Raw genomic sequence first — 10,598 nt, forward strand, 5'->3', positions numbered from 1 at the left:
CCAACAGGTAACTGGAGGCTGTTGGCTGTTGGAACAGCAATGGTTGTGCTATGCATCCTCAAACAGGTAAGCTGGGCAGGATAGACTTCAAGGGAAAGGATTTGTGGAAGGGTTACTCATGTCTTTGAAGTCACTATCTAAAGAGGCTTTCTCAGCTCTGCTAATGCCTGGCAATGAGTGTTGGGATTTCTGACAGCTTCTCTCGTGCTAAAGTATTGTTATGGGCAAAGTTGAACACACTATGTTCATCCAGACCAGAAAGCTTAATTAAAATCTTGAGCTAATCAAGACATATTAAAGTTATTATTAGTCCAGTTGCAATAATACTAACACTTACAATCCAGGTTAGTACCAAAAAGCCTCATTAGTAATATGAATAAAATCATTTAAACCATTTAAAGAAGAAAACTTACTGATATCTAATGCTCCTGTCCAATTCTATGCTCATCTTCTGATGTCCCTCTGAGTGTTACGGCTGGTGGCACTGGACTTCTTGAGTGAGCAGAGAGGTGGTGGGCTGTCTCTGTGAGTTATCAGTGTCCTGAGCTGTTCACTGGGAGAAGCGCAATGTTGGTGGTGGCGGTCCCTTCCTCCTCAGGCCTGGATTCTGCTTGGGGCTATTTTTATGTTTTTTTCTCATCACACTCTCTTTCCTTCTCGGTGGTTTCCAGCTAAATTTTGAAAGTTGCACAACAGCTTCCCCCAGCCTCAGTTAACATAAAGGGCTATTTCTTCTTATGCAGTGACTACCTATGTTTTCAACTTCACCACATGGCATGTATGTGAGTTCTCTATGGTATCACAAAGATATAGCTAGAACAGGTTACACAGACATTGCTTGACCACTAGCAATTGTTAAAGTAAACTAACACCAGCTCAGGTCACGATAAGTCTGGAGACATCATGAGATGCCAAGGCCTGTGTCCTCCACTCACAATTTAAAAAATTGTATTTACTGGGCTACCTTGGCAGGTACAGACCTTCAAATATTGTTGTATCCTGTGGCTGCGAGAGAAGGTCCCCAAACACAAGAAAGTGTCATGCATAGGGACCACAGGACCCTGTTTGGTGAGTCTATGAAATCTGTGATCATAAATGGTCACGTTAGTGTTGCTCCTGCTTACCCATCCTAGCTGTGTAATGGTGTCATCATCAGTGTTCCTCGTGACTTACACGTCATTGCTAATTTTCTCAGGTGAAAGTCTCACCACTACAGGGTTATACTGAGAACTGATGGGATGTTTTTTTGTCCCAGAATGCAAGGAAATTTTGTCTTTTCCTGGTTCTTTCATTATTTCCTCCCCGCACACACACCCCCACCCCCCCCATCTTTGGTCTGTTGAGGTTGTAACGTCTTTAGGAGAAAGACTATATTCATTTCTCTTTTCTTTCTTCTTTCTCTGACATACATTTGTGACTTTGTCTTCAACCTTTAGCCTCAGAGATGTCTGGAGAGAATCAACGCAGCTGATATTTCTGCAAAAAAAATTTTGTAATGAGCAATGCTGGCAAGCTTCCCCTTGGGAATAATGAGCAGACACTCAGGGCTCTTTTCAATCTCAAAAGGAGTTTTCCCTGCTCCATTAACAAAAAAAAAAAAAAAAAAAAAAAGCCAGATGCAAATAACTTTTTTTGTTGTTTTATTTTTTTGTTTTGTTTTGTTTTTATACACCTTCCCTGTGCCTTATACAATGCTTGTCTACAGTGCTGTGACTGCTGCAACTGGTGGTTCAACTTAGAGATGCTGAGGGTGTCTCAGTGGGTGAGTGCACACTTGCTTTTCCCCAGAGTGTCAGTTCTCCTGTTCCAAGGAAAGGAGAGGGTGCCAGTCCCAGAGGAGCAGTCTCCTGAGGGCAGGAGTACTACTGCCACCTCTTGGAGCTGGGAAAAAGGGACGAGCTCAGCACAGGAGGCACTGTCATGGTGCACTGGAAGAGGCCAGCATATGAGAAGCACAGCGTGGTCATGTCTTCATTTTGCTGGTGTGTTTCCCCTGGGAAGCTGTACTCTGAAAGTCAAAGATCTGAAGCAGTTGTGATTTATTTGGTCTTATCCAGACCCTCAACCACCACAGGATCCATACCAACATTTGGTTTATGAAAGGTATTTTCTGAAGCAAGCTTTAAATGATGCATGTGATGTGGTGCTCTCCAGTTTCCAGGGGTGGCTATAGAGCAGTGTGATGAATGTCACTTTTCTGAAGCCTTTACTGCCTCTGAAATGCTATTAAAATGCTTCATTGCTACATGTATTACTGTAAATGCTGCCATAAATGAAGGGATGGAAACCAGGTTGTTTTAAAATCACACTAAGATCTGACCTGCTGTCTGCATAACTAACATCATTACTTCTCTTCCTCTCCCTTGCTATCTCCCTTCTTAAGTGGTGCTTACCACCATAATTTCTGTGTGCTATCTAGGAATGCATTAAGCAACAGCTGTTACATGTTTAGTTCTCATCCCGCTCATGGAGGGAAAATATGTGTAATTAAATCGTTTTGTTTGAAATCCTCATTGCACCAAGTCAGTCTCTCCCTTGCTTTTTCACAGAAACACACATGCAGACACACACGTAGAGCTCTCCTGTTATGCTTGTGGAGGTACACCAGAAGGTAGGGAGGTTTATGATGGCTTTTAGCTCTGGGAAAGTTTTGCTCCACAGCATGCGGCTGGTCCCACACAGACTCTTCCTCCTACACAGAAGGACAGAGTCCGTTACTGCTCAAAGGAGCAAAAGGAGAGGCATGTCAAGGGCAGACTTGATCCTGAAGCCACAGGCTTTTTTTAGACAGGTTGGGCTCTGGCTACCAAGACCTTTGAGAACACGGAGCAAAGGTGATCTGCTGCTCTCTGGGAATGTGGTGGCAGTTGATGCTGTGGCTTATAGTAGCTCAGGCTTCAGAGGGAGCCTATCATGGTCAAGCCCACCCATGCCCATCTAAACATTGAGTTATTTTGGGAGTAATGGCTCAGCATGAGGAAGGGAAGATGCTGTCCCTCGCTAGCACACCTCCTGAACAAGGTGGGAGCGGCACCAAACATTAGTAGCAGTTTCTGAACTGGGAAGAGCAAAAGTCAAATTTGGAGGTACTGGGCTCAGACTCTACAAGGAGTGTGGCTGACCTGCTTGCCGCTCGAGTTAATCATTGAGTCTCTGTGATCTGTTCAGCAACAGGAGGTGATGGTTCACTGCAATACGCAGCAGCTGGTGATAGTCTGGCAACACGAGGACTGACAAAACCAGCAATCCCACCACCTTGGAGAGCTCCTGGGGTGCACGGGAGTGTGTCCAATAGGCAAGAGGAACTCCCCAGAATGATCAACTCTCCTGGTCATCACAAGGGTGTCTGACAGGCTCAGAATGGATTCGGGAGCTGGTATCCAAACCTCTCTCCAGTACCCTCTGTACTATAGGTCTTTCCTTGGCCAGCCAGGCGAGGCTGTTGATCTTTCCTCTTTGGGTCACCACCACCTATGAAGGTCATGGAGCTGTCCATGCGTTTTCTGGTCCACACTCTATAATGAATTATTTCATCTCACCCCAACCACGTTAATCTCATAAATGGAGGAACACCTCATGATACTCAGGAATGGCCTGTAAACATGCATAGCTGTGATATTTATTTAACCGGTAAACGAGGAGTAGAGGATCTGACTTCCACTGTAACAAAACAGGACTGGAGTTGGGTGACATGGGGTCTGGCTCAGTTTGTGAGTCTTGTCTACATAGCACTCAACTGGGCTAGACAGATAGAGAAAGTCCTGGTACATCCAAACTTCCAAATGCTCCAACAGTTAAAGCATGGGGACTTGGTGGCAAGGCACAGAGCACTTCAGGAGCCCAGCATGGATTAATTTCCTGGACAATCCCACATGGTATGTGGGGCTGATCTGCCTTTCCTAATCATACACAGAAGCTAGCGAGTGGCATTGCTCGCCAGCTGTACAAGGCTTGGAGCTGCAAATGGACATGGCATGCTCAGAGTCATGACCGCCCAAAGCCGATCTGAGCTGGGCTTGATGAGAGCTGAGCTGGCCCTTGAAGAAAGCCTGGAGACCACACTTGATGGGCATCACCTTACAGGATCATGCAGCAGCACTTCAAGGGGACAAAACATACTAGTGGCATGAGACACATGGGAGTCTTCCTCCAGCACCCAAAGCTGCAGCAGCAAAACATGTTTCCTAGGATGTATTGTGGCTCTTTTAGTGTGCCAACACATGGAACTCATGGGGCGTATGCTCACCCATTTGTTATAGATGCAAAAATCTCAGTGTACACCCTCCTTGCTACAACTCACTTCGGCACAGATGGTTATTACAGCAATATCTCTAGGCTCTGCCTGACTGCGACAGACCTACACAAATGCATCAGGAGAGAGCTTATTACAACCAATTTGGAAACAGTGATAGGGAGATAGAAGACAGATCCTCTCCCCAGGTATATTTTCTCTATCAACTGTCTTTAGAGTAGTAGAGAGAATGAAGTGCGTGTTTATTATTCAGGCAGGTAAACGTATCCCAGTCTGAGAGTGACTGATCCTCCCCTGCACGGTGTTTGTATGTGTAAACACATCTACTTTGTGTATTTCTTTCTGTGGCTCAGACTCAAATACAAGATACGCAGGAAATCTGTGCAAATATTGCCAAGGTGCTTTCCAGTCAAACTTGTTTAAATGTTTCCTAGTGCCAGCAGACCAGTTCTGCCTTGCAAACAGCAAGGCGGTCTTTGCAGCTGACTTGGTATACGTGAAATCTTGCCCCCATCTTTGCCTCTGGACATGGTCTGTTTCCCCAGCTGCTGTACATGACACAGGTCCTGGGCTGGGAGGCTGCCATGACGCAAGGGTAATGAGGTATGATCTGGCCTGATTAACAGTAAGGCATGGATGGTCAGGATGACTGAGTGGCCAAGTCCCCATGGCACAAGGGTTAGGGCTAGACAGGCTGGCATTTAGATTGCCCATGGCCACATTTGCATAGGAAATTGGCTGTCACACAGTCATTTAAAGCCATCCAAGCAGCTGCCTGGTAAATAAATAGAGTGTGAATGCATGCTGATGCCAAACACTCCTTGCTGGAGTCATGAAGAGGGCCCTGGAGCCAGGAGCTTGGCCAGGAGCTGATCTTCCCTACTGTGTTGGCCAGAAGACCCTGTGTGCTGATAGGAGTGCACCTCCAGTTTTGTGAGATGTTGCTGCATGCAGCATGGGAGAACAGACCTGTCCTGCTGGCTCTCCCAGAGTGAGATGCAGGTGTGGGAAGGACTGTCTGGGCCTAGCACCTGTGGGAGGGTGGGCTCTGCCCTGGACCCACCCACTACCCCCACCCCCCCCCCCCACCCCCCACCCCGAATGCAAGGTGTTAAGGTGGAAACAGCAGTTCTGGGCTCTGATGGGAAGGACAGGAGGCATCACCTGACCTGCGCCACCTGAAGTGCAACAGCAGAGGCAGGCTCAGGCAGCATCTCTCCCTGTTGATCCTTCCCACCCACCCTCCTGTGAGACTCAAAGAAAAACCAGTCAGGTATGACTTACAGCTCCCAGCACAGAGGAGAGGGTCTGGGAGCTGCCATGCGTGAACCTGTGCTTCTGTCTCCCATAGTGATGCTACCCATGTGGTACCAAAGCAAGTCTGGGTACAGGGACCTCCTGCTTCCAAGCCTTTCCCCAGACTGTGCCCCTTGGCTCCCCTTTTTTTGTTTCCAGACTCCATTTTTTTTAATGCTGCCCATTTGGGGTGGTTGAAATGGGAGCTGAGTAAAAGCTGCCCTGTGGTGAAGGTCCTTGTCTGTCTGAGGCCAGGCCAGGGCAGAGCTCAGAGCAGAGACCCATCCTGCAGCAGAGAGGCAGCCAAGACCTATGCATTGAGCTGTGGCACATGCAATGGATGATACCAGTGCTGTGGGATCTCTGCAGCATGGCTCTCAGCTTGTGGCTGGGGCTGAAAACACCATCTGTGGTGTACAAGCCCTCTGCACCCCAGGACCCGTTGCTGGCAGCAGGACTCCAGTCCTGATCTGCAGATCTCCAGCTTTTAAGTTGTGCAGTTCCTAAATGATGGGAAACTGAGGTATGCTGCTGCAGCTCCTGAAGGAACAGGGCATATATAAACTTGCTGGATTGGTCACATTTGGTCTCCCTTCTTGGTATAAAGCTTCCCCACAGCTGCACTGGCAGGTTGGTTGGACAGCAGAGGTGGAAGGAATATGCGAAAGATTTTTCAAAGGGCCTTCATTTGCTCTGCAATGATGATTTGAAAAAGATGTTTCATTAAAATACAGAATCACAGCACCACAGCATGGTTGGGGTGGAGGGGACCTCTGGAGATCATCTAGACCAACCCGCTGCTAAAGCAGGTTCACCTACAGCAGGTTGTACAGAATCGCATCCAGGCAGGTTTATTAATGTGTATTAATATGTTTTATTGAAGGCAAGGAGAATGTGAGTAGGAATTGAACTGAAGCGGGGTAGTGGGGCAGATAACTATAATACAAGAAAGTGGCCCACGGCACATTTTAGTCAATTATTTATGGAAACCATGAAACGGTACTGTACAAATGCCGGAGAGGGACAACAGCGAATTTTGTGGCATTTTCTGCACACAGACGTTGACTGATGCTCCAGTGACTTATTCACAAGGCATTTTTCCAGATCTGATAATATCCTGGACACTGAGAAACTCTCCTATCTATGCAGATTTTTTTTCTTCTCAAACATATTTCATGCACCTTTGTGCATAACATAACATTGCTGTATGTGTAACTGCCTATTCTAGATCTCTATCCACTGTTTCTATCCTTTGCTTATGTTTGCCTCGGCTTATGATCCTATCAGGTGCTGAAAGCTAAGCAGGACTGATCCGGCAGGACAGGTCAGCACTTGAAAGGGAAACCTCTGATTAAAGCTGAGTGGTACAGCAAGCGGTGAGAGCATGTGGGGAGGGATGCACTCCTTTCAGACAGGCAGCTGGCTGGGTGGGACACTTGGGTGTGGGAGCAACATTTTTGTTATGTATTTGTGATCATCCAAGCCAATCACCGGCTGACACTGTAGGACTCTTCCACGGGATTTAGAGTTTCTTCTAGGCTGTGGGTTGTCAGCAGGCAGGGAGAAGTTCATGGGCATCAGGGCTGCTTTCACCAAAAGATGTATTTTAATTCCAAGAAATAGATGGGTATGGTGTTAGCTGATACAGACATGTAGACCGAATACTTTACACTTTGACCCTGGGTTGCAGATTAGGGTCAGTCTGTTGAGAACTTAAAATGTGATTATGATCTATTAACCTCGGTTTCTATGTGTTGATTAATCTTGTTATCCTGTTGGCAAGTGTGAATCAACAAATACAAATTATGAACATGTTTGTTTCATCAGTACTGGCAATCTCTAACAAAACATGGTTTTGTCACTGCTGGCTCATGTCTTGCTCTGTGCAGACGCTCTTCAGGGCAGAATGTCTTCCATCAGGTTGTTGCCTATGGGTACAAGGCATTTGTGACCGATTATTTTGGTGGTGCTTCCAGACAAGTCAGGGTCCAAAAAATACGGGGTAATTGTACAAAATAGCAACTAACTAAAAGTAGAAATAACAACTAACCAGAACTTATCCAAAGCTCTTGAACAAACATGCTTTGAGAGTCCAGCTGCAGTCTAAGAAGATCATTAAGAGTCTTGGCATCTCTATTGCCCCATACCACCCTGTGGCTACATATGACAAACATGCTGTACCCTACAAAAGTGTTGGTCATAAGATTTCCCCTTTGCTTCTTCTAAGGTGTTTCTGGTGTGGCCTTAAGAAGAGGTCTTGTGAGTTCAGAGGATTTTGTGCACATCCTAAATTTCCAGGTGCCACCAGCATAAGGGAGTGGGTGGCTGTACAGGACATGGCAAACCCCATGGCACTTGCAAGGGAGTGAGACCCTGCTCCAAAACTCCTTTTCCCCAGACCACAGCTCCCACATGGACCAGGGACCAGAGTGACCAGGAGGGAAGAAGGTGTGAGGCCTCACCCTGGGCACAGAGAAGGGAGCCTGGCAGGGTTCCTGCAGTGCTCCGATGGCTCTGGCACTGCTTTTTCTCCCCCAAGCCCTTGCTGACAGCGTTGTGTGACTGTGGTGTGGTGGTGCCATGTCCAAAGCAGCCATCTCATGGGGCTGTGCAGAAGAGACAACTGCAGGAAGAGAGATGGTGCCTGCACAGGGGAGCAGGTGGGCAAGCAGTGAGCAGCCTCTCTGCTCCGTCAGCTTACTTTCCCCCATGAAGCACTACACAAACAGCAGAGGCAATAAAATACGAGATGAACAAGACAAAGTCAGTTATTTACTGCCCTAAAGCAGGTCACGATTGTTCCCCATGGCAAGTTTTCAAGTGCCTTTTGCTTCTAGTCTGCTTTTAAATGACGCATATGTTGTGGCTTCCTCCACCACCTGGGGGGAAGGAGAAGGGAGACTCTACCACAGTGCGATAGATCTCCCTCGTCTAAAGCTTTTACTACCTCTAAAATGCTATTGAATTGCTGCACGGCTGTAGGCATTATGGCAAGTACTCTGGTGAGCTGAGGAAGCTGTTTTTCTGGCTTGACCTGTTGTATGCGTGAAGGATGCTCCTACTTGCTTTTCTGACCTCACCACAGGCCTCACCAGTGGTGAAGTGGAAGCTGAGACACGTATGTCCTTGACTGTCCTGGGCCTGGGAGAGGTCACTATTTGCATTGCACAGAGGAGAAAGCAATGAGGGGGTGGATGACTTAGGATGACCCAGGAGTTGATGGCACTTCGATGGAGCAGGTGTTTTAGCAAAGATCACAGAGCATGCCATGAGCAGTTGTAAATGTCTCCTTTTCCCACCCCAAGCTGCTTCTGAACAAGGTGCCTTGGTCACCCCCTGGGGATGGGGATGGGCAGGGAGGAGGGGTGAATGTTCAGGACTCACACTGGTGAGCAGTAGAGCTGGGAATATATGTCGAGTATTCTCATGTCACCTCAGGACAACTGAACAATTCAAGAACATGCTAGTAAAGGCTGCTAGTTCCTGTGACTGAAGTGGTGGACATGATGTTCTACTGGCTGTCACAGTCAGCCAGGCAGCAGGCACTGACGTGGGTTGGAGCCATGGAGTAGATCCTAAGTGTGATGGGAGAAGACTGTGTGATCAGAACAAATCCATTTCCCCAGAATTACTCTACAATCAATTCACAGCTCAGGAACCACTTGTGATAGAGGAGTGTCCATACTTAATAGCTGTTGGGGCATTTTTACCCTCATGGATTTGTTTATTTAGATCTGTTTAGATCCCATTTTAGCACCCGCAGCATCCTGTGCCAGGACTTCGAGATGCACTACGTACCCAAGTGCATGAAAAGCAGTTTGAGGTTATCGTGAGGGTGAGCAGTCAGAGCCATGTGAGCAAAGGAATGTATTTCCCAGTAGACTCTACCAATTGGTCTGGCTGCTCCCGCAGGTGAGAGCTCCAGCCAGGCACTTGCTGTGTCTAATGCTGCAGTTTGACACATGCTTGCACATTTCTATATAACATAGATCTATAATATGAATCTATAGCTTCACAGACCTGCTGTGATTGGTGTGTATGTTGCTCTTGTGGCAGAGCCTGGAGGCTGTGGCTGATCAGAGGCCCCTTGCATCAGGTGCTGTGCAAATACACCTTGAGGCGGTTCCAGCGAGCTCTAACTGGTTCGTATCAGGAGTGAGGGACGGACCCTCTGCCGTTCTCGTGAGATTATAAATTGATATTTTGACCCCAAGGAGGCCCTGTGAAGTCAAAATTGAGAAGGTGGTATGCAAAAGTTACTTCTTCACTAAGAAATGGCTGATATGAATGTGTTTGTGTGCCTATGTAAAAACAAATACGGGGTCAATAAAGATCAGTGACTAAAAATTAGTATTTGCCATGGGTTAGGAACATCTGCTGGTAATGATTGATATATGGTGCCCTGTGCTTATGCAAATAGACTGCATGTTGATGCATTGTTTAATGTGGGCCAAATTGTGAAGCTGCCACTTCCATCATGCAGGACTTGTGCTGGGAAACTATATGAGCAAGAAAAACTGGCTCTTGTTCAGGTGAATTTAATGGATGGATTTTCAGCTTCTGTGGGTTTCTCTGCGTCTATCACTTTTCACGTATGAACTGAATAGGATGTGAATGACCGGAGAGTCATCTAGATCCACCATACCTGGTCCCTCTTTTCTGTCTCCCCAAACAGCACAGGATGCCAAAGGGGCTGGAGGAGCATGAGTGTGATGGGGTCTGGCTGATGCTGGAGCAAACCTCACCCACACTGAAATGCCTGTGGGGCAGCTTGGGGCGCTGGGACAGGCTGGGCAGCGTCCAGGGGGATTTGAACACATGTCTGCAAGGAATCTGTGGCATCTCCTCCTTGCCGTGATAGCAGGAGCTTATCAGGGCTTTCCTTTGGATGCCTTCACGTCCGCACCAACAATGGCAGCCCTCTGGGCTCGAGTGGCTTGGCTTTCAGAAAGCTGACCCAGCTGCCTACACCCTAGCCTTTCCATCCCTGGTGGAGAGAGCAAGGACAAATTGCACGTGGCAGACATTGCTCACCACTGGTGTGAGTCAT

Source organism: Falco rusticolus, chromosome Z (assembly GCF_015220075.1).
Source record: "Falco rusticolus isolate bFalRus1 chromosome Z, bFalRus1.pri, whole genome shotgun sequence".
In the NCBI taxonomy this organism is placed as follows: domain Eukaryota; kingdom Metazoa; phylum Chordata; class Aves; order Falconiformes; family Falconidae; genus Falco; species Falco rusticolus.